A 23,600-nucleotide genomic window follows, 5' to 3' on the forward strand; every position below is an offset into this window, starting at 1 on the left:
CAGATGAGGACGACAAACAAAGTGCAGTATGGAGTCAGTGCACGGCATCCCGGGTACATGCAACCAAAACATCAGGACTTACACGGCGCTGGGCGGCTCAGGACCAGAGAAAACGCTCCCAGTAAGACGTGGAAGAGTTCTGGTTCTGACAGCATTGCTGGATCTGACGTAGCTCCATATTTAACTGTTATTTACTGGAAACTGAAGTCGCTCCACATCAACCAACACGAGTTTGTCCTCAGTAATACGTGGAGCAGCAGCTGAAGGAGAGGGAAATGCGTTATTTAAAACGTCCAATCTGTGCAAGAAGAGCAGCGTGAACGCAGTCTAGAAGAATCATGAAACTCTAATCTGAACCGAGCCCCGACCCAGACCACGTCTAACAGACTAAATGGACCCTGATTGAGCTGGACCGCCCAGCTTCAACATTTAGAAAAATGCCTGAAGCACTAACTGGTAACACCTGTGTCCAACTGGACTGGCAGCATCTGACCAGCACCAACCTGTGATGTCCTCTATGACTGGATTTCTTGCTTGTGTTGCTCTCACTCTCATATGTAGGTTCCTTTGTAGGAAAGCATCTGATACATTTAGGGCTGTGACATAATGCTTTTGTCCCGATTCGATTCTGATTTTTTTGGTGCCGATTCTATTTAAATTGATATTCTCACAATTCTTTGATAACGCTGATTTTTGTAGATTAAAAACAAACAAAAGAAATGTACAAAACTTTTTTTCCTCGTCATTTTTCTTCCTTTCAATCAGGAAAGAACAACCCAGGAGCCAGACCATCATTCTGATGATATAATGCATAAGAAGACAAGTAAAAAGACCAATAAAAATGACAAAAATTTTACAACGGATTATTTCTATTTGAAAAAAAAATCAACTTTTTGTTAAAAAAAAAAAAAAAAATTGATTTTAAAATGAGTTTTAAAGCCAAAGATTTAAGGTCTTTTCTACCTAAACAATATGACCAAAGTGAACCCCCGTGTTTGTTTTGAGGTTATTTCATCAAATAAATCACATTCAGAAAAAAGATTAAGTTTGTAATTGACTGAAATCTAGTTTGTTTGTTTAAACTTTCTTATATAAATGTTTTCTGTTTACTCAGCTTAAAATACAGATTTAAACTATTTATATGAAGCAGAGTTTATCTGATGAGATCTTCAGAAGGGACTGACTGGAATGCACCAGATTACATCTTTCTGCTGTGGCTTCAAGAAAACAAATAAACCACCCTTCCTCTCCAAATAAAAACATCTAAATATAAGTAAACAAATCTAACGACTCTGTCTGTGGCTTCATGAGGACAGACTGAAGCAACCCGGTGCTGGAAGACGTCTTCAACAGTCATCGTCTGTTTAGCTGAAAGTCATGTTTGCAGGAATTATTAAAGAAGTTTTTACTAATTATGAAGTGATAAAATACATAAATAAATGCATAACAGCAACTAGAAAATGTCAAACTCACAGTGGTCGTTCAGGAAAATGAGACTGATGTTGCTTTATGTACGAAAATATGAGTCAAGTCCCGAAGTTCACACAAAAACTAAAGAATGTCCTGCTTCTGCAGCAACGATACGAAGTCCAAGTGTTGCTTCAAATGACTCTGAGATATTAAATTAAAAAAATGATCATGATGCTTCCTCAGATGAAAATGATTAAAATCCCAAAATGCTGCAGATATTTCCACATCTCTCCTCTGTTCATCCCCGTAGCTTCCACCCCGCTGCATGACACGCCTTCCTCCCCATGTTCGTCCAGTCAGAGACGTCACGCAACCGCTGCTTGCTTCATGCTACAACGTCACGCTCCAGCAACCGGACATCAACACAACATAACAACACTGTCACGAGCACGCACCATGTCCAACAAAGAAAAGGAAATCATCAAGCGAGTTAAAGAGTGAGAGGAAGAAGGAAGAGCAGAGTCGACATCAGACTGACTTTCACTGGCTGCAGAGATCTCAGAGAAGAGACGAGGTGAAAATGCCGGATGAACCTTTGCTGGCGACAACATGAAAAACTGTGAAAGTTATTTATTCATTCAACCGCTGACTCTAATGAAGGGTGGCAGGGAACATGCTAACTCCACAAACGCCACTGCCGCCCCAGCGGACGATTGAACCAGCAACCTTCTTGCTGTGAGGCCACAGTGCTAACCACTATTCCACCGTGCAGCCCCCTAAAGTCATTTAGTCAAGTTGAAATTCATTATTAAAACACAAACCAACGTGGCGAAGCTTTCCTGGGTTTTGGAAATGTTGTCGTCAAAGTTTGAAAAAAAAGATCAACCTTCAGGTCGATGCTTCTCTGAGCAGCACAGTGTGTCGTCATGTCGATGTTTCTTCCTTTATTCCATTTAACAGCCATTAACAAGCGTGTAACATGATCTAAACACCTTTCATAAGCAGAAGCTGCACAAACAGGATGTTTAAAGAATAAATCCATCCTGATGGGCAACACGTCTGCTGATGGGAGGAGCTCAGAGCGCCGGCCTCCATCTCTCCTGCACCCTCCCCACCCCTCCCTCATGTCCTTCACTCTATTAAGCCAAGCAATTTGCATGGACTGTTCTATTAGTTGGCTGGACAGCAGAACAGATGAGACTGGAGAGAGAGAGGACGACAGCAGCAGGATAATGATACAACAGCTGAGGGTCCAGACAGGACAATTTCCTCCGTCTCTGCGTCCGTCTCCCGGTTCCTCATTCGCACAGGAATTAGGATGTCATGTTACAGGAGATCAGCCAATCCATCTCTCTTTTCCTCTTATCTTCCTTTCTTTCTCCGTCTCTCCACATCCATTAAAATTTCATTACTCTGCTTCCATCTTTCGGATTTTTCTCCGTTGCATCGTCTGGATGATGAGCACCGACGCCCCACAAGCCATGTTAGAGTCTCTGAGTAGGAGAGGAACTTTTGAAGCCAGTCTGACTGCGTTACCTTTAGAAAACAGAAACACTCAACAAGGGGGGGGGGGGGTGTTAAGACGGTGTTGTGCTGAAAAAAGCATCCCTGCCATGGAAAGCAACCGATGGCAAGAAGCGCAGTGACAGCATCTCGCCTGTAGATGGCAGGTTATCAGTCTTTTAAGGGTAATAACCATAGACTGTAGAAAAGATGGACGGAGCCTCCGTGACGTCACCCGTAGCTTTCTGAGCTGAATTAAAGCTCATTGGGCGGTTCCTACCATCGCCATCTTGGCAGGGTCATGAGTGTCATCTCTCCCGGAAAACACAAAAGTGGGCAACCGAGCTAATCAAGCAAACCCGGAGCGAACTCGGAGCTAACCAGCTAACGGAGGTTAGCAGGCTAAAGCTAAGTCACACTGTTAACTGGCTAAAAAACGCGGTCGTTCTACATTCTTCCTTCTTGAAGCAGGATCTCAGGGACCTGTCAATCAAAAGGACACGCCCCTAAATATGCCAAATTTTGAGATGAAATTACTTCTAAGGAGATGACTTATAAAAAAAAAACTCCCTGCCCTCACAGTTGTCATGTTTTTTGTATCAGGCTGTAAACATGTTTATTTCTGCTGTAAAGTTGGTCTTTTTAACCACCAGAAGTTGGCGATTGGTAATAATGAATATACGCCACCTACAGGTAGGGTGACCAGATCTTCTCTCACCAAATGTGGGACAAAGACTGAAAATGTGGGACAATATGAGATTCCACTCAGCCATGACGAGGTTTTAATAAAAATAAACTTTCTAACTTTCTATTCTGCTCTTTGGTAATAAAATTACAGTCCAAACATAACAAATCTGTTATTATAAAGCCTCCCTTTAGTAGCGCGTTTTATGTGACTCAGATTTTTGTGCCATTTCACGTCATATTCCCCACCGTGTGACACGGATAAATTACTTTGACAAACATCACAAAATACCCTCACAGTCTCCTCAAACAGGTTTAACCCAGGAATAAATGCTTTCCCAGTCTTTGTTGTAACACTTTCTTTTCTTCTTCGCTGCGATCGTCTACCTGTCCTCCATGATCGATCGTTGTATTTATTTATTTTCGTTAGTGGGTGCACCGGTGTATCCTAGATGTGCATTAAGTCCCGCCTCCTAGTTTGATTGACATGAGTGTAACTCAAATTAGCAGGCGGTGTGATGTGACAGACGTCAAATATTTTGCCACACACAATTAGTAAAATCCAGTTTTGTTTTGTTTTTTTTTTCTGTCACAAAAGTGAAGACTGGTCATAGCGATGCGGGACAGCGCCCCGTTTTGTGGGTAAAAGTAATAGAAATGCGGGACAATCCCGCACAAAGTGTGACATCTGGCCACACCACCTACAGGCGAAATGCTGCTACTGCGCCTCTTACGATTGGGTGTTTTTCCCATGTCCCTTCCTGTCTTGTCTTAGACGCAGTCATAAAATTCTAACAGAAAATACTCCAAATGACCCAAATAAGAGTATTCATAAATGTATTTTTATTCAACGTTGGTTCCTACAATATTTTTCTACATATTGATTGAAGGCGGGCTCCAACCAGGGACATGTTCTAGCCATAGACTGTATATAAAAGATGGACGATGTGTTCGTGACGTCACCCGTAGGTTTCTGAAGAGCAGAACTGAAGCTCGGTGGGCGGTTCCTACCATCACCATCTTGGCAGGGGCATGCGTGTCATCTCACCCGGAAAATACAAATATGGGCAAAGAGGTGGAGCTGAGAGGGGGTCTGTGAGCGTCATGGGGGATGATTGACATTGAGCGAACTCCGAGCTTTCTGTAGCTAAGAGCTAACCAAGCTAACTCGGAGATAACAGGAGCTAACCAGCTAACGGAGGTAGGTGGGCTAAAGCTAAGTCACCTTAACCGGCTAAAAACCGCGGTTGTTCTACATTCTTCTTACTTGAAGTGGGAGATCAGGTAACTGTCAATCAAAAGGACACGCCCCTAAATATGCCGAACTTTGACATTAAATAACTTTTAAACGGGCGAGTTAGAAAAAAATTCACTTCCCCCACAGTTGTCATGAAGGTAAACCTGACCTATTAAACTAAAAATGGATTTTTGAACCAGGCTGTAAACATGTTTATTTCTGCTGTGAAGTTGGTCTTTTTAACATGGGAGTCTATGGGGATTTGCTCTGTTTTGCAGCCCCTAGTGGATGAAGGGGGAACTGCAGTTTTATGCACTTCCGCATATGCTTCACTCTCAACCGCCGGAGGTTGCCGCTTGGTTCTAGCTGTAAAAATATAAATGAAAAAAGTGGATAAACGTGGAGCGAACGTCTCCATCACTTTGTCACTCAGGCATCTTTAGTCAAACTGATCCGACGTGTCAGATAATGTATTCAGATTTACATGGCGCTGCGCTCGCTGCCATCAGCTTCTGTTTCCTCTCGTTTCAGCACACCGAGCCTCAGACGATGAAGATGAAACGACGATAACCTTTTGGTTTGACAGCCAAAAGCTTTTGATGCCGTCTGTGACGCCCCCCCCCCCCCCCTCTGAGCATCTAATTAGTTTGTTGTTTGCAGGCATCTTCGCTCACCTGCGTTCATCCTCTGCTGTTTGTTCATTTGTTAATCATTCATCAGATCTTGTTAATCAGTCGGTGTAATTATTTATATCCTCGGTCTTAAGTCAATCATCGGTCCGTGCATGTATGTAAAACATGCGTTTAATCTGCCTTTTTCCTTCTGCCATGAATGTAATTAGTGAACTCTGCATGCTGCCTGCAGAAGAGACGCCCAGCAGCTCCAAACAGAAATATAACACCTATCAACTTCCAGCCCTGTTGTGTGTGTGAGTGTGTGTGTGTGTGTGTGTGTGTGTGTGGGCGTTCTCTGGAGTGTTTTACTAGTAATTATCAACAGCTCAGCAGGAGAACGGTGCGTTGTGTGAAGCGTTTGGACATGTTACGAGGAGCTTGAGCATTAACTTGCAGCCAGCTGTTCCTGCAGGAGCATCAGCCGCGACCCCCGCGCTGCAGCCCTGACCCCCGCGCTGCAGCCGTAGCCGCGACCCCCGCGCTGCAGCCCTGACCCCCGCGCTGCAGCCGTAGCCGTAACCCCCGCGCTGTAGCCGCGACCCCTGCGCTGCAGCCCTGACCCCCGCGCTGCAGCCGCGACCCTCGCGCTGCAGCCCTGACCCTCGCGCTGCAGCCCTGACCCTCGCGCTGCAGCCCTGACCCCTGCGCTGCAGCCGTAGCCGTAACCCCCGCGCTGTAGCCGCGACCCCTGCGCTGCAGCCCTGACCCCCGCGCTGCAGCCGCGACCCTCGCGCTGCAGCCCTGACCCTCGCGCTGCAGCCCTGACCCTCGCGCTGCAGCCCTGACCCCTGCGCTGCAGCCGTAGCCGTAACCCCCGCGCTGTAGCCGCGACCCCCGCGCTGCAGCCCTGACCCCCGCGCTGCAGCCGCGACCCTCGCGCTGCAGCCCTGACCCTCGCGCTGCAGCCCTGACCCCTGCGCTGCAGCCGTAGCCGTAACCCCCGCGCTGCAGCCGCAACCCCCGCGCTGCAGCCCTGACCCCCGCGCTGCAGCCGCGACCCCCGCGCTGCAGCCGCGACCCCCGCGCTGCAGCCGCGACCCCCGCGCTGCAGCCCTGACCCCCGCGCTGCAGCCGCGACCCCCGCGCTGCAGCCGCGACCCCCGCGCTGCAGCCCTGACCCCCACGTTGCAGCCGCGACCCCCGCGCTGCAGCCCTGACCCCCGCGCTGCAGCCGTAGCCGTAACCCCCGCGCTGTAGCCGCGACCCCTGCGCTGCAGCCGCGACCCCCGCGCTGCAGCCGCGACCCCCGCGCTGCAGCCCTGACCCCCGCGCTGCAGCCGCGACCCCCGCGCTGCAGCCGCGACCCTCGCGCTGCAGCCGCACACACCAACAACCCGCTTCGTCAGCTGAAAAAAAGTTTGCAGTCATGCTGAGATGGAACGTGCACAAACCCAGACAATAAGGCTAATTAATGATTAATCAAACAGGAACAAACAAATTCCTTTTCTTCACTTTTCAGCTCAGTCACCAACATGCAGATAACAGAAGCTTTAGGTCGTGTTACAGGATCAGCATCATCTAAAGACTCGTGTTCATGAGGAGTTTTATGTCTTCAGTGAAGTTTGAACTGATATTCAGACATGAAGCAAACGTCACTCTTTAGGTCTGAAGCTGCTGACGCTTCGTATCAACAATCAGGCTCTCTGTGTTTATTAAGAAGCCCAGATTTTCGCAGCGGGTTGAACCTTCCATGTTCATCATTTCTGCCTGACAGAGAAAAAACGCATCATGACCAGAGATATTAGATACAAGATAAACTGAGAGTGTAAACTGATGAGAAATCTGGAATTAGATCCAGAAATAAAAAGCTGGTTTTGGTTTAACTGAGCTGAATAAACAACAAAATAACTCAAAATTTTTCATGTCAGCAGGAAAAGAGACTTTTATAAACACGGCTGCTTTTCAACTTCATGTAAATTAAAATACTTTTTTTTTTTTTTTTAAATGACCAGAGTGTTTAGTTTAAGTCCAAAGAGACACTTTTCCCATCAGTTCAGCAAAGTTTATCCTGTTTAGAGCCAAAAAACCAACAAATGACACGTTGAAAATAAACAGTATCTACTTTAGTTAAAACAGCTTTTTTTAAGAAGGTTTAAAATCAAGAACTAACATAAATGAACATAAAACACATTGTGTTCTAGAGGATGGAGATAATTTTATGACATAATAAATAAATAAATAAATAAAAACCAGACAAGAAAACAGAAAGAAAACGGAGCTTTAGTTTTTTAGTCGGTGTCATCAGGAGCGGATGTGGAAGGTCCAGAGACAAAACTGTCAAATCAGCTCATCACTGCTCTGCTGTCAGTCTCACCATCTCACTCTCTTACTTCATACACACACACACACACACACACACACACACACACATACACACGCACACACCAGCAGGTATCGACTGCTGTAGGTCCAGCTCAGCTTAAACACGGCTGGAAGCTGCAGAAAGGCGTTAAACAGGAGAAGAAGATGGAAGAGGATAAACACACACACACACACACACACACACACACACGGCACAGGAAGACAAGAAGAACTGGATGTAACAGCAATATCTCTCCAGAGCAGCAGTGACAGCGTGGTTGACAGGCACTTACAGCAGCCAATCGATGAAGATAGATCAATCCGGGACTAGACCAATCAATGGCTTCCACAAGATCTGTGACTCTCTTACTCTCACACACACTCAATGCACACACAAACACACACACACACACACACACACACACACACACACAAACACACAGCCTGTATCCTGACATTCCATCCCTCAGCTTCAAAGGCGCGTGTGTGTGTGTGTGTGTGCGTGCGTGTGTGTGTGTAAAACATGGAGGAAAAAGGAGGTTAGTTTTTGTTTATTTTTCCAGATAAGTAGAGCAGGACAAACTGCAGTCCAGTAAATAAACAAACAAACAAACATTTTGCTGCTGATTCTGTTTTTCTGACTGAAATCTCTGAAGATAAAAACTGAAACAAACAAAAGTCCCTTCATGAACCAGACCGGAGCGTTTGTCCAGCAGCTGCACGGCTGGAAGGACGTCGTGGAAACGGCTGCATCTCTCTCTCCGTGTGTTTCCGTGACGACGCCTGCTTTCCCATGTTTGTCTCAACAACAACGAGGAAAAGCGGCTCGTCTTTTAGTTAAAGCAGAAGAACTTCTGTTTCTGACCGCGAGACTTTTCTCCCATCCAGACGCACGCTGACGTTTCCGTTGTTTTTACCCACATTGCTCTTTGCTTTGCAGTTCGCTTGAAGCAAACATCCGAGTTTCTTTCTGCATTCACACCTTCCACATTTTCCCCAAACGTTTCCGAGCAACAAACCTCCAATAAAACTTCCACACACCAGCTTTTCATGCAGACGCTGTGGCATCCAGTCGGATGTTTCACAACTCTGAGCTCCTCCTCCTGCGATTTTGTCATAAACAGTTCAGGAATCTGAGTGAATGCAGGCAGACGTAGGTAAATGTAGAGGGATACGGGAACAGATGGGTTATTGTATGTGATTTATCCAGAGGCCATGAGACAGATAAACGCAGAAAAAGCACGTTAATATCGACTTCCTCTTAATTGCATGTGCTAAATAACTTTATATAAAATATTTATGAATTGAAGGGGGGGTATTTTTTGTGTATTTATTATAGATTGTATAAATTGTAGAATTTTAGAATTTCTGCTGACATTTGGGACCTGAGACAATGTTTCATTCTTTGTATTTATATATTGGAATGACAATAAACTGAACTGTTAATGTACAGGGAAGGTGATTATCTGCAGGGGTTACACATGTATATGTATGCATGTATATAAGTAATTATAATGAAGTTTGGGTTTATTTTTCCTCTTCTCTCAGCTGTGGGGAGGATTTATTGTTTAAGAAAAGAATTGTAGATTTTCTCGGCTTTTGTACAAATGTTTCCTGAAGTATAAATTAGTTTCCTCAAATAGGAATTTGTTTTATTTAATTTTATTTTTTTGCTAAAACGTATATTTGATTCCTAAAATGTGATTTTTTTTTTTATTTAAATTTGTTTTTATTTAAACTTAGTTTTAAAAATTGAATTTAGTTTTTTTTTTTTTTTTTAAATCCTGAATCAGTTTTCAGATTTTAATTTTGTTTTCCAAGAAATTTTTTAAAATTATTTTCTATTTTAATTTGATTTGTACTTCCCAGCCACCGTACTTCTGGCATCGTTTTCTCGCTGAATGCAGACGGAATCATCTCAACACAGTCACGACTGCTTCTCTTCGGCCCACTCTGAACTTGTTTCTGGGTGGAAATTTTAACTCCTTTACCTGCTTTTTTACACTTCAGTCACATATAAAACCCTATTTTTACTTTTTCCTTTTATGTTTTTTGTTTTCAGTCATTTTGGTTTCAGATTTCCATCCAGATACGACCTTTCTTCCTTTTCATCACGTTCGAACTTGACTGGAAACAAAAAACATCTTCTGACTAATTCTCTGCTGAATCTCCTTAAATATCACGCAACTTTCTGACCTTAAAACTCCGCGTCCTGGACTTGTTCGATGCCCAGGAGCGTCGCAAGGCTGAAAAACCGACACTATACAAGTTTACCTTGTGGTGTTGCACGACGTTGCAGCACAGATTCGCTTCACGGTAAAATAAGGAACTGGCTATTCTGAACACTAGAGGTAAGAAAATCGAATAAAAAAATCGAAAATCTGGATTTTTTTTGTTTCGCAATTTTAAAATAATTTTTTTTTGTTAAAATGTTTTTTTTTTTTAATGAATAAAAAATAATCCATTACAAAATTATTTTCATTTTTATTGTTTTTATTGATCTTTTTACGTGTCTTCTTGGGCATTAACAGCAGCAGAATGATGGTCTGGCAACTGGGTTGTTTTTTCCACATTGAAATCAAGTAAAATGACGAGCAAAAAAAGTGTTTTTGTTCTGTTGTAAAGAGCCAGTTAAGGTTCTGTTGCGTTTCAAACCCTTCTGAGGCCTGCGGAGTTACTTTGCAACGAGATTTTCACAGGTTTTTGTGGTTAAACCTCTTTTCTTGGGCTTTGCGTCGTCTGCAGCACAACGGACGCAGAGCTGCGAAACAACACGCCGCTGCAAGACAACACGCCGCTGCCAAAAAACACGCCGCTGCAAGACAACACGCCGCTGAAAGACAACACGCCGCTGAAAGACAACACGCCGCTGAAAGACAACACGCCGCTGAAAGACAACACGCCGCTGCCAAACAACACGCCGCTGCAAGACAACACGCCGCTGCAAAACAACACACCGCTGCCAAACAACACGCCGCTGCCAAACAACACGCCGCTGCAAAACAACACACCGCTGCAAAACAACACGCCGCTGCCAAACAACACGCCGCTGCAAAACAACACGCCGCTGCAAAACAACACGCCGCTGCAAAACAACACGCCGCTGCCAAACAACACGCCGCTGCCAAACAACACGCCGCTGCCAAACAACGCGCCGCTGCAAAACACGCCGCTGCCAAACAACACGCCGCTGCAAAACAACACGCCTTTGCAAAACAACACGCCGCTGCAAAACAACACGCCTTTGCAAAACAACACGCCGCTGCAAAACAACACGCCTTTGCAAAACAACACGCCGCTGCAAAACAACACGCCGCTGCCATACAACACGCCGCTGCAGAACAACACGCCGCTGCAAAACAACACGCCGCTGCCATACAACACGCCGCTGCAGAACAACACGCCGCTGCAGAACAACACGCCGCTGCAGAACAACACGCCGCTGCAAAACAACACGCCGCTGCAAAACAACACGCCGTTGCAAAACAACACGCCGCAGCTAAACAACGCGTCGCTGCAAAACAACACGCCGCTGCCATACAACACGCCGCTGCAGAACAACACGCCGCTGCCATACAACACGCCGCTGCAAAACAACACGCCGCTGCCAAACAACACGCCGCTGCAAGACAACACGCCGCTGCAAAACAACACGCCGCTGCAAAACAACACGCCGCTGCCAAACAACACGCCGCTGCAAAACAACACACCGCTGCAAAACAACACGCCGCTGCAAAACAACACGCCGCTGCCAAACAACACGCCGCTGCAAAACAACACGCCGCTGCAAAACAACACGCCGCTGCAAAACAACACGCCGCTGCCAAACAACACGCCGCTGCCAAACAACACGCCGCTGCCAAACAACGCGTCGCTGCAAAACACGCCGCTGCAAAACAACACGCCTTTGCAAAACAACACGCCGCTGCAAAACAACACGCCTTTGCAAAACAACACGCCGCTGCAAAACAACACGCCTTTGCAAAACAACACGCCGCTGCAAAACAACACGCCGCTGCCATACAACACGCCGCTGCAGAACAACACGCCGCTGCAAAACAACACGCCGCTGCCAAACAACACGCCGCTGCCAAACAACACGCCGCTGCCAAACAACACGCCGCTGCCAAACAACGCGTCGCTGCAAAACACGCCGCTGCAAAACAACACGCCTTTGCAAAACAACACGCCGCTGCAAAACAACACGCCGCTGCAAAACAACACGCCTTTGCAAAACAACACGCCGCTGCAAAACAACACGCCTTTGCAAAACAACACGCCGCTGCAAAACAACACGCCGCTGCCATACAACACGCCGCTGCAGAACAACACGCCGCTGCAAAACAACACGCCGCTGCCATACAACACGCCGCTGCAAAACAACACGCCGCTGCAAAACAACACGCCGCTGCCATACAACACGCCGCTGCAGAACAACACGCCGCTGCAAAACAACACGCCGCTGCAAAACAACACGCCGCTGCAGAACAACACGCCGCTGCAAAACAACACGCCGCTGCAAAACAACACGCCGCTGCAAAACAACACGCCGCTGCAAAACAACACGCCGCTGCCATACAACACGCCGCTGCAGAACAACACGCCGCTGCAAAACAACACGCCGCTGCAAAACAACACGCCGCTGCAGAACAACACGCCGCTGCAAAACAACACGCCGCTGCCATACAACACGCCGCTGCAGAACAACACGCCGCTGCAAAACAACACGCCGCTGCAAAACAACACGCCGCTGCCATACAACACGCCGCTGCAGAACAACACGCCGCTGCAAAACAACACGCCGCTGCAAAACAACACGCCGCTGCCATACAACACGCCGCTGCAGAACAACACGCCGCTGCAAAACAACACGCCGCTGCCATACAACACGCCGCTGCAAAACAACACGCCGCTGCAAAACAACACGCCGCTGCCATACAACACGCCGCTGCAGAACAACACGCCGCTGCAAAACAACACGCCGCTGCAAAACAACACGCCGCTGCAGAACAACACGCCGCTGCAAAACAACACGCCGCTGCAAAACAACACGCCGCTGCAAAACAACACGCCGCTGCAAAACAACACGCCGCTGCCAAACAACACGCCGCTGCCAAACAACACGCCGCTGCCAAACAACACGCCGCTGCAAAACAACACGCCTTTGCAAAACAACACGCCGCTGCAAAACAACACGCCTTTGCAAAACAACACGCCGCTGCAAAACAACACGCCTTTGCAAAACAACACGCCGCTGCAAAACAACACGCCGCTGCCATACAACACGCCGCTGCAGAACAACACGCCGCTGCAAAACAACACGCCGCTGCCATACAACACGCCGCTGCAGAACAACACGCCGCTGCAAAACAACACGCCGCTGCCATACAACACGCCGCTGCAAAACAACACGCCGCTGCAAAACAACACGCCGCTGCCATACAACACGCCGCTGCAGAACAACACGCCGCTGCAAAACAACACGCCGCTGCAAAACAACACGCCGCTGCAGAACAACACGCCGCTGCAAAACAACACGCCGCTGCAAAACAACACGCCGCTGCAAAACAACACGCCGCTGCAAAACAACACGCCGCTGCCATACAACACGCCGCTGCAGAACAACACGCCGCTGCAAAACAACACGCCGCTGCAAAACAACACGCCGCTGCAGAACAACACGCCGCTGCAAAACAACACGCCGCTGCCATACAACACGCCGCTGCAGAACAACACGCCGCTGCAAAACAACACGCCGCTGCAAAACAACACGCCGCTGCCATACAACACGCCGCTGCAGAACAACACGCCGCTGCAAAACAACACGCCGCTGCAAAACAACACGCCGCTGCAGAACAACACGCCGCTGCAAAACAACACGCCGCTGCAAAACAACACGCCGCTGCAAAACAACACGCCGCTGCAAAACAACACGCCGCTGCAGAACAACACGCCGCTGCAGAACAACACGCCGCTGCAAAACAACACGCCGCTGCAAAACAACACGCCGCTGCAGAACAACACGCCGCTGCAAAACAACACGCCGCTGCAAAACAACACGCCGCTGCAAAACAACACGCCGCTGCAGAACAACACGCCGCTGCACGCTGGAGCGTTTTTTTTAAGTTTCACCATCTGTGCATGAAATATACAAGGGTTTAAAGCTCTGTCTTTACTCTGCCTCCTCCTCTTCCTCTCCAGCTTGCCCTCACAACTGAAAGTGGATTTAAGAGGTGAAATCGATGAGACGTGAGAGGATCCAGCGGCTCAGGGAGCGGCTCTGCCTCATGTTTCAAACATTCAGTGTTTTCTCCTCACATGCCTCCCTCTAACTCTCCCCGCTCATCAGCACACAGCGCAGATGAAGAGCTGGAGAAGCGCAGCTGCAAAAGTGGAAAAGAAACAAGGCAGAAGTGCTGAGACAAAGGAGGAGTCAAACGAATTGAATCAGGCGTCACGCCGTCGTCTCAGGGCCGTTAGCTCGGGCGCTAGCTAACAGAAAGCCGCTTAGCATCACCGTCACTCCACGCTGGTGTCGAGCACCATGCTTCAGGTTCCACATCAGGAGATTACCCACAATACACCGAGGGATTTCCTCGCCTCGTATGAAGCTGTCTGCCGCGATCAGGTTGGTCACATTCGGTGTGAATGGTGGGAAACTTAACAGATGAACCACCTGAACAAACGACAGAGAGCTCAGCAGCACAACGAGGACAAGTTCAGGTCAAAGTCAAGATTCAATCTGTTGGTCTGAAATAAAACTTTCTGTTTATTCAGAGACTCATGTCTTCTTCTGAGTTGTAAGACAGAAAATAAAAAAAGGTACCAGATAAAGATCTCTTTCATTGTATAAGAAATGAATATGTAAAGGGCACTTAGTCAACCCAAAAATGTGATTTCTTTACAACACTATTGTGTGGTAACCACTTCTTGAAGCTTTTATCTTGACATTTCTGTTTGCACGGTAAATGCTTTTATTTTGGCACAGTTGAACTTCCTGTTTTATCATCTCGTTAGCAGGAAATTGACTAAAAACGGAGGGAATTCGCATTGTCTAAGTAATGACTGTTATACTACAAGGCTTCGGATCTCTGATAATTAAGCACCTAGCTGGAATGGAAACAAGATACTGTTCAGTTCTAACCATTTATGATTGTGTTCTCTAATATGTTTGTTAACAAGTGTTCCAGTACTTTACTCTTCTAAAAGCTATGCCAAGATCAGAAATTCAAGCTGTAAAGAATCAAAGTCATGTTTCTAATAAGTTAGCCTCTTGTTTGTAAAGGACTTTATATTATCTTGTGTCAAAATATCATGCTGATGAATAGATGTTTGTGCGTTTAATGGTTAAAACAGTAAGGCTTCCTTATGAAGAAAAGAGCTCATATGTTTCTGTCCTGTTGCTCTGACGGTGTTTTCTGAAGGCTAAGGAAGATGACAGAAAACAGATCAAACTAAATAAAATAATTCTGAAACATCAGTAAGCTTCACCATCGTCCGGCTGGATTAGCTACAGAATAATCTAGAAAAACAAATGCTGAGGATGGATTTATGATGCTAATCGATCAGACAGGAGAGACGTATGCATCTAGTCTGATGGAAACAACAGAACGTAGAGCCATAAAGTCTTAATCTGCTCCTCTTGTTTAGATTTTGCTTCAAAACAGCCAGAGAGTGGTCCCGACCCAGAGTTCTCCTGACTTTTTTTTATGTTTAAAGGTTGCAGTTTGTTTCCAGCTGCTTTTTCACAAACTTCCATTCACCTGATGGCCATGATTTGCAGCTGTGACCCCTTCAGAGGGACATGGAAGCACAGCTAATGTCTCGTTTATCCCAGTCAGGTGCGTTGGAGCAGGGGAACCTTGTGGGGCCAAGTTGCAAAGCTCTGATCTTGTCCTTCCACTTGATCCATCTGGCTGAAACCTCATTAGAAATGGTCTCCACTGACAGGGGTACCGTGCAAGAGGCCATAAAGAAGTGAGGTACGTCACATGAGACGAGAACTGGACTGTTGATCCGCATCAACTGGTCTGATGGAGCGACAGATCCTCCCCAGAATCCAGACCTTTACTGAACAGTACTGAAGCAGAGTGGGATAATCTGGACTGAGAAAAGAACCAAAGTGAGAGCCTTGGGAAGTCCTTTAACAAGCCTGGAGAACTGGTCCTGGAGACCATTTAAAGGGAAGTACTGGGCTGGGTGAATGCTTTCACATACTTCTCTTTATAATATCTAAAAAAAAAAACTACATTTTTATAAGAGAATCTGAATCAATTAGTCATCTAAGCTTGTATAAATCCACTGATCTGAGCAGCAGACGTGTTGGAGGAAGAAACGTGACGGGGTTTAAACTTTAAGAAAGTCGTCTAACATCAGGTCAAAGTCTCCATGTTTGCTATCAGACGTTTGTCACTACGGCAGGTAGTCAAATCACTGAGCTGGAGGAGGAAAATAAAACCCATATGAGTTGAGAGGATGTTTCTTTGTGGTTTTGGGACTTGTGATCTGAGAAGGATGGGGAGTGTTTGCGTGGGAACTAGCAAAGCTAATTCAGCTATTAACGTTTAGCTGCATGTTGTGATTCATGGAAATGTGACTAAATGGTTGACTTAGTGTGAAAGGACTGACGCCAGTGAGCTCATGCAACACACACACACACACACACACAACACAGGGGAGGTTACTGAATGACTGCGTGATCTAGTTGGAAATAAGTGTTCAAGGATCACTGGGCCAAAATGAAATAATTACCAAGCGACCGAGTGGACGGTTGTTGTTTTTCCCTCTGAAGCGCAGACTCTGCTTGCTGATGGTTGCATGAATGATGAGTCCATTTTAGAGCAGCGACAACAAAACACTTGAGTGCTATCACATCTCCCACACTGGCAAAAGAAAGAGGATGACAAATGTGTGCAGGCTGCTGTGTTTTTCCACTGTTTCAGAGGAGAAAAGGGATAATAATATTATACCCTGTTAATGCCACACTCCCAAAGAAATGACATTTCTCTCACAACTAGATGCCTCTGAGCCTCTTGAAAATTCTCATTTACCTCTTCCACTATCTACCTCCACTCCATATTTCCAGAACTGAGCGAACATACAGAAGCTTGAAGCAAAAAGCACCAAAATCCCCTCCTGTGAAGACTAAATGTATCCGTATAAATATATATTTCAGCTCAGAAACACCGGAGAATATGACTGGAGAAAGTAAAGAAAGGGAGAAAAAAAACAGAGCAAGAGATGACAAGAGTTAATGTCAGACTGACTTTTACTGGGTGGAAAGAGCTCAGAGAAGAGACAGGATGCAAAACAGATGCTGAATTAATGAGAAAATTGTAGTTCAGTAGTTCGGCTTCTGTTGACCTGTTTGCTTCATCTCCAGCATCTAAATATGTCATGGCTGCTGAAGCAGATTCCAGAGAGGAAAAAACACAGTGAATGTATTTCCAGTTGTTTGCACGAGGAAACGAGGCGTTTCTCCAACAGCCTCCAGCAACAATCCTGCGAGCTCAGGCCTGATCACATCTACAGATGAACATGGGACGAGTCTGAACTGAACTACAGCAGAAATAAATAGAGTTAACTTAGCTTATGGTCTCCTTTTTAAAGGATCCCAGCAGATTTCCTCACACTTATGCTGAGTCAGCGCTTTATCAGAGCGCATGAGCCAAATGGAGACAAAACTTGCTTAATCTCTTTTAGTCTCACGTGATTAAAAATAAACAGATGAATGAGGGAAATGAGACATTTTTTAAGACAAGTTGTGATAAAACTCCAGAGAACTCATCGGATCAATACGAATCGGATCATAAGAAACGTTGGGAGAAACTGGCGACCATTTAAATGCTGTGGTTTCCGTTACTTCTTGAAGTGTCTGTTTTAGTATTTAGATCAGAAAAAAGAAAGTAAAGGGTTCATATAACTAACGCTTTATCGGTGGACTATACAACAGAATGTGTTTGCTTCCTCTCTTCCAAACTGGTTTATCGTAAACCATTTATCAGAACATTTTAGGATCCCCTCCCCCCACCTGAGGTTTGATCATTTCCAGCCCGGGCAGGTAGATCACAGCTGAATTCAGAGTGTTTTTCTATCCAACAAGCCGGCATCACAAAATCCGTTAAGCAACACGTCATTGTTCATTTGATGCATCTAATTCAGCTGTTTGTTCAGAGACAGATCGTTTCCTGTCCACAGTCTTCCACTCAGCTTTACACACCACAACACACCCCACACTGCTTGGTTCCAGAGGTTTTAGGTTAGGAAGAACAACGAGGATCACATTTAACACAGACGCTCTGCTAAAGACTCAAATCAATGTTCTCCTCCTGGATTACCGGCCGTCAAGTATCAAACCTCGGCCAAAACATGAACATTAACTCTGAATGTGAAGTTGTTGGACCGCATGACAAACAGATCTGTCAGATTATTATCTGCTGCGCGGCTATTTAACCTTTTCCCGCCAGACTCGGCTGCTGATGGAGGTGCGCCACTGAAACGGTCTGCAATCAGTCCAGTCTCGGTAGAAAAGCTGTAACTTGTGTGTCTGTCCACCTGCAGGAAACAGCTTCCCAGTAAAGATGCAGAAAATATGAGCGTAGTTTATGTGCAGGATGGATTTAGTCCCTTTTAAACCTGTTTTACAATCTGTAACCCCACAGGTGCGACTACTGACTCTCTATTTGCATAAATGCATTAAAGAGGGAAGTCTGGTATGTTTGCATTTTTCAGGCTGCTGCAGCAACATCTCATCGTGCAACGTTCCAGTCAGACAAAGATGGAGTGAGCATGAAAACAGACCTGCACTGCAGCTTATGCATCATTTAAATCTTTCTTATTTTAGCTGCATATGCGGCGCATTCGTGTGACCAAGTCTAACCCAACGACGATCAAAACCTGCAGAAGTGTTTTGTTTTAGTCAAGAAAATTTGCATTATAATTAAACACTCTTCTGTGGTGCTTCATCCTCTCCCGCTTCATCTCCAGACATAAAAAACCAAACTTGATCAGGTTTATTGATGCATTTTGAGACAACGGTCTTGTTGGCGGTTTTTGTGGAGCAGACAAGTCCAGCTACGTTCATCCACAGCTCATCTCAGCCCAGTCTGCCACTGGTCCACATGCCCAAATACCCAAGAAGAATCAGATGTTCTTCATGGAAACACTCTGATGCAAACTTGTAAACATGAAGCTTGTTGTTGTTTACAGTATTTGCTCGGATTAGATTGCAACTTTTTTCTGTCGTGCGGTGGAACAGCCAACCTCCTCTCATCTGGTTGGAAGAATTTTGATTGAATTGTGATTGTTTAATATCACATTTGTGAGCATTTTACAGTGCAAATATTAGGGCTGTGACGATGTGTTTTCGTCCCGATCTGATTCCGATTTTTTGGGTACTGATTCGATTTAAATTGCGATTCTCACAATTCTTTGATATTACTGATTTTTGTCGATTAAAAACAAACAAAAAAAAAATGTATAAAACTTTTTTTTTGCACATCAATTTTCTTGATTTCAATTAGGAAAAAACAACAAAGAAGCTAGACAATCATTCTGCTGCTAAAATGCCCAAGAAGACAAGTAAAAAAGACAATAAAAAAATAAAAATGACAAAAATTTTATTATGGATTACTTTTATTTATTTAAAAAAAAATCTTGTTAAAATTGTGAAGCAAAAAGAAATAAAACAGATTTTTGAATTTTCGATTCAATTTTCCCACCCCTAACAAAAAGAAAGTACTTACCGTATTTTTCAGATTATAAGTCGCAGTTTTTTTCATAGTTTGGCCGACTTATACTCTGGCGCGACTTATGTGTGAAATTATTACCACATTATTATATCATTATATCATTTCACATGTTATTTTCACACTAAACCACAAGAGGGCGCTCTAGGCCTGTGTTGATAATTTCAACAACCTAGAAGGGCTGAACAAAAATGTCAGCTTTTTTGTTCAGCTTCAAAAAGAAAATCATATTCTGCAGATTACAAGCTGCAAATAGCGAAATATGCAGCCGAAAACGGTAATCGAGCAGCAGAAAGAAAGTTTGGAGTTAGCGAGAAACTTGTAAGGGACTGGCGAAAAGCGGAGGTTACTCTTACTGAAATGAAGAAAACGAAAAGAGCTAATCGCGGGTTAAAAGCTAGGTGGCCGCAGTTAGAGGAACGAGTTCGCGCATGGGTGCTTGAACAACGTGCTGCTGGGAGAGGTGTGTCAACAGTGCAGTTACGTCTCCACGCTCAGGTAGTTGCCAAGGAGATGAATATAAATGACTTTGCGGGAGGACCTTCTTGGTGTTACCGCTTCATGCAACGCAATCGCCTCTCTATCAGAGCAAGGACAACAATGTCCCAAAAACTGCCAGCAGACTTCCAAGCCAAGGTTGACAGTTTCCGTGAGTTCATTGAAAAGCATGTAAGTGAGCACAAGGTGACACCGGATCATATTATTAACATGGACGAGGTCCCCCTCACATTTGACATTCCCATGGGCCGAAGTGTTGCAGAGAAAAAGTGTGAACATAGTTACAACTGGTCATGAGAAATCACACTTCACAGTGGTGCTGGCATGTTGTGGAGATGGATCAAAATTGCCACCAATGGTCATTTTCAAACGAAAAACCATGCCAAAAATCCAACCCTCCTCAGTTGCAGTCGCCGTGAATGAGAAATGGTGGATGGATCAAGAAATGCTGAACTTATGGCTTCCAAAGTGCTACACTAAGCAACCGGATGGCTTCTTTAGAGCACGCAAAGCTCTGCTTGTGATGGATAGCATGAGAGCGCACATCACGCCACAGTTCAAAAATAAATGAAAAGTTTTCAACTCCATACCTGCCATCATCCCTGGAGGCTTAACCAAAATACTCCAGCCACTTGATATCTCCGTGAATAGGAGCTTTGAGGCAGTCCTGCGTAACCTGTGGGAGCAGTGGATGATGAATGCACCATGCAACTTTCCTGGAAGTCATTGAATGGATCGACAAAGCATGGGCTTCAGTGACGACCGAAACCATCCTGTCGGGATTCAGAAAGGCTGGAATAATTGGAACTGCAACTGACGATGAGTCTGACGTAAGCGACGTAGAAGAGGAAGCGGCGCATCGTCTGCCTCCCGAGTTGGGGGAGTTGTTTAAAAGAGGATGAAGATTTCATTGGATTTAGTGATTTGGAGTGAAACTGATAGTTTGGTAAACTTGTTAGCATGTTCTTTATGCTAAAGTTATCTGAATAACTCTTAATATGTTACGTTGTTACTGACATTACCAGGCATGTCAGTCATGTAACGTTAGTATACCGTACTTATTCAGCCTGTTGTTCTCTATTTTATTTTTATTTTAAATTGCCTTTCAAGATGACATGTATGTTTTTGGTGTTGGATTTTATCAAATAAATTTCCACCAAAAAAGCAACTTATACTCCAGTGCGACTTATATATGTTTTTTCCTTCTTAATTATGCATTTTTTTGGCTGGTGCAATTTATAATGCGGAGTGATTTATAATCTGAAAAATACGGTAACCACTTCGGAGGCCAGAAAGATGAAACACGTTTTGCTTTTTTCTAAACTTCCATGAGACGGTTCAGTTCTGCGCTGCGGACCAACAGGTAGGAGCCTCCACTCGGTGAAATCATCAACATCCCTTTATATAAAACTAATCCGCATGTGTCTGATGATGTTACGTCATTAATTATTGCTTAAAAAAACTCAACTTTATCTATAAAGCCCTTTAAAACAACCAGAGTTGAACAAAGTGCTGTTCACAAACTGCCAAAATAAAACAGTTCAAATGCAAATAAATAACACAATAAAACAAGAAGTCCTACAAGGAATACAGAATTAAAACAATAAAACAAACTAAATAAATAGTAAGTAAAAACCAATAATAAAACTAAACTAAAGCACACTGTCCGGAAACTGTCTTTCGAGGCCGAGGAATAAAAATGGGTTTTAGGATGAGTTTAAAAAGTGGACGGTGAGGAGGCTTGTCTAATGTGGAGGGGGGGGCAACTGGAAAAGCTCCGCTAAGTAAAGCTCACTTTCCTCCAGACTTAAATCCCTCAACCCCTCTTCCTCCCCGCTCCCCATCACACACAGGCAGGGTATTGGGAGGTGTGCACGTGGCGCTGGGTGGTGAGAAAGGCCATCAAGGTGGTCTTGATCGCTGCACCCAGTTTTAATTACACTTAGACATCAAAACACCAAAACACTGACGACTCACATGATTAGGGGGGGGGGCATGCGGTGTATGGTGGGGGGGGCTGCTTAGGTGGTCCCTCTCCCAACACCGCGTGGCACTTCCCTCAATTTTAATTGCAACTAATACATACTTCACAATCAGTCATAAGCGGGGGGGGGGGGGGGGGAGGCAGGGACGATAGGGTCTTCTCATGCCCCTGCTCTCGGGGCTTTACTGGGGGGGGGGTACGGGTGGGGGAAGAGTGCCGTCCATTAGGCCTAAGTCTGGGCTGGCCTGGCTGTAGGAGGGTTGTCGCCGGCCCTGGGGGGGTGCTGGGTCGGCTGCATCTGTGGGGTGGGGGGGGGGGACGCTGGGAGTGGTGGGCGGTAATTATGGGGGCCCTGATCGGGGCCATCCTGTCCTCTGCCCCCTCTGAGGTATCTCACATGGGACATGATGGAGGGGTGAGGTGAGGATGTGTGGGAGTGGGTGTATGGGGTTACAGATGGATGGTGGGATGGCTGGGGGGGGGATTAGGGTTGGGGATATAGGTGGGTAGGGGATAGGGATGTGTGAGGATGAGTAGATGTGTGTGTGGAGGGGTATGTTGGCGCGTGGGTTGTATTGGGGTGTGCCTGTGTTGGAGGAGTGAGGGTATGTGTGTGTGTGTGTGTGTGTGTGTGTGTGTGTGGGGGGGGGGGGGGGGGGGGGGGTGTATATGCGGAATGGGATGTGTGAGTGAGGGTGAAGTTTGGAGGGGGGCTATGGGTGGTGGAGGGGTGTTTGGTGGGGCATGTGTGGTTGGGTAGAAGTAGAGGGATGGGGTGGCGGGGGGTGAGCGTGTGTGGGGGCGGGGGCGATTGGGGTTCGTGTGACTTGGTATGGGTGAGTGAGTAGAGGTGGGGTGGGGTTGTGTATGTGATGGATGTTGTGCATGGATTGCAGAGGGATGTGTGGATGGGGGTTGAGAGGGGAGTGCGTGTTGGGGGGGGGGGTATGCATGTATATGTGTGAGGGGAGTGCGTGTTGGGGGGGGGGGGTATGCATGTATATGTGTGTGTGGTTTGGTGGTGGGGGGGTGGTGGGGGTGGCAAGTTTATTCACTAACAGCAGGTGCCTCTCTTTCTGTCTTTTTGACTTAACTTGCTAGTTTCTGGTCCTCATGATTGTCAACGGTTTTGTTCTCCACGAATCTAGAGTTGGCTTGTGTGGGTGTATATATTTATGTGTGTGAGTGGGTATGTATGTGTACTTATGTGTATGTGTATGTGTATGTATGTATGTGTATGGATATGTATATATGTATGCATATGTGTGAGTGTATGTGTATGTATGTGTATGTATGTATGTGTATGTGTGTGTATGTGTATATGTATGTGTATGTATGTGAGTATGTATATGTGTATATATGTATATATATATATATATATATGTGTGTGTATGTATGTGTATATGTATGTATGTATATCTATCTTTATGTATGCATGTATGTGTACATGTGTGTGTATGCATGTGTATGTATGTGTATATGTATGTATGTATGTATATATGTATATATACAATGTATGTGCGAGTGTATATACATATATATGTAGGTGGGTATGTATGTGC

At 45.6% G+C, this 23,600-nt stretch overlaps 1 protein-coding gene across 1 annotated transcript in view; it reads right to left on the minus strand.

Annotated features, from left to right (window-relative positions):
• The window catches only part of galnt14 (UDP-N-acetyl-alpha-D-galactosamine:polypeptide N-acetylgalactosaminyltransferase 14 (GalNAc-T14)), a gene marked incomplete at both ends in the record, with an annotated part of 285,968 nt that overhangs the window by 207,831 nt on the left and 54,537 nt on the right, over positions 1-23,600 (minus strand). The window lies entirely within an intron of this gene.

Source organism: Telmatherina bonti (assembly GCF_933228915.1).
Source record: "Telmatherina bonti genome assembly, chromosome: 16".
In the NCBI taxonomy this organism is placed as follows: domain Eukaryota; kingdom Metazoa; phylum Chordata; class Actinopteri; order Atheriniformes; family Telmatherinidae; genus Telmatherina; species Telmatherina bonti.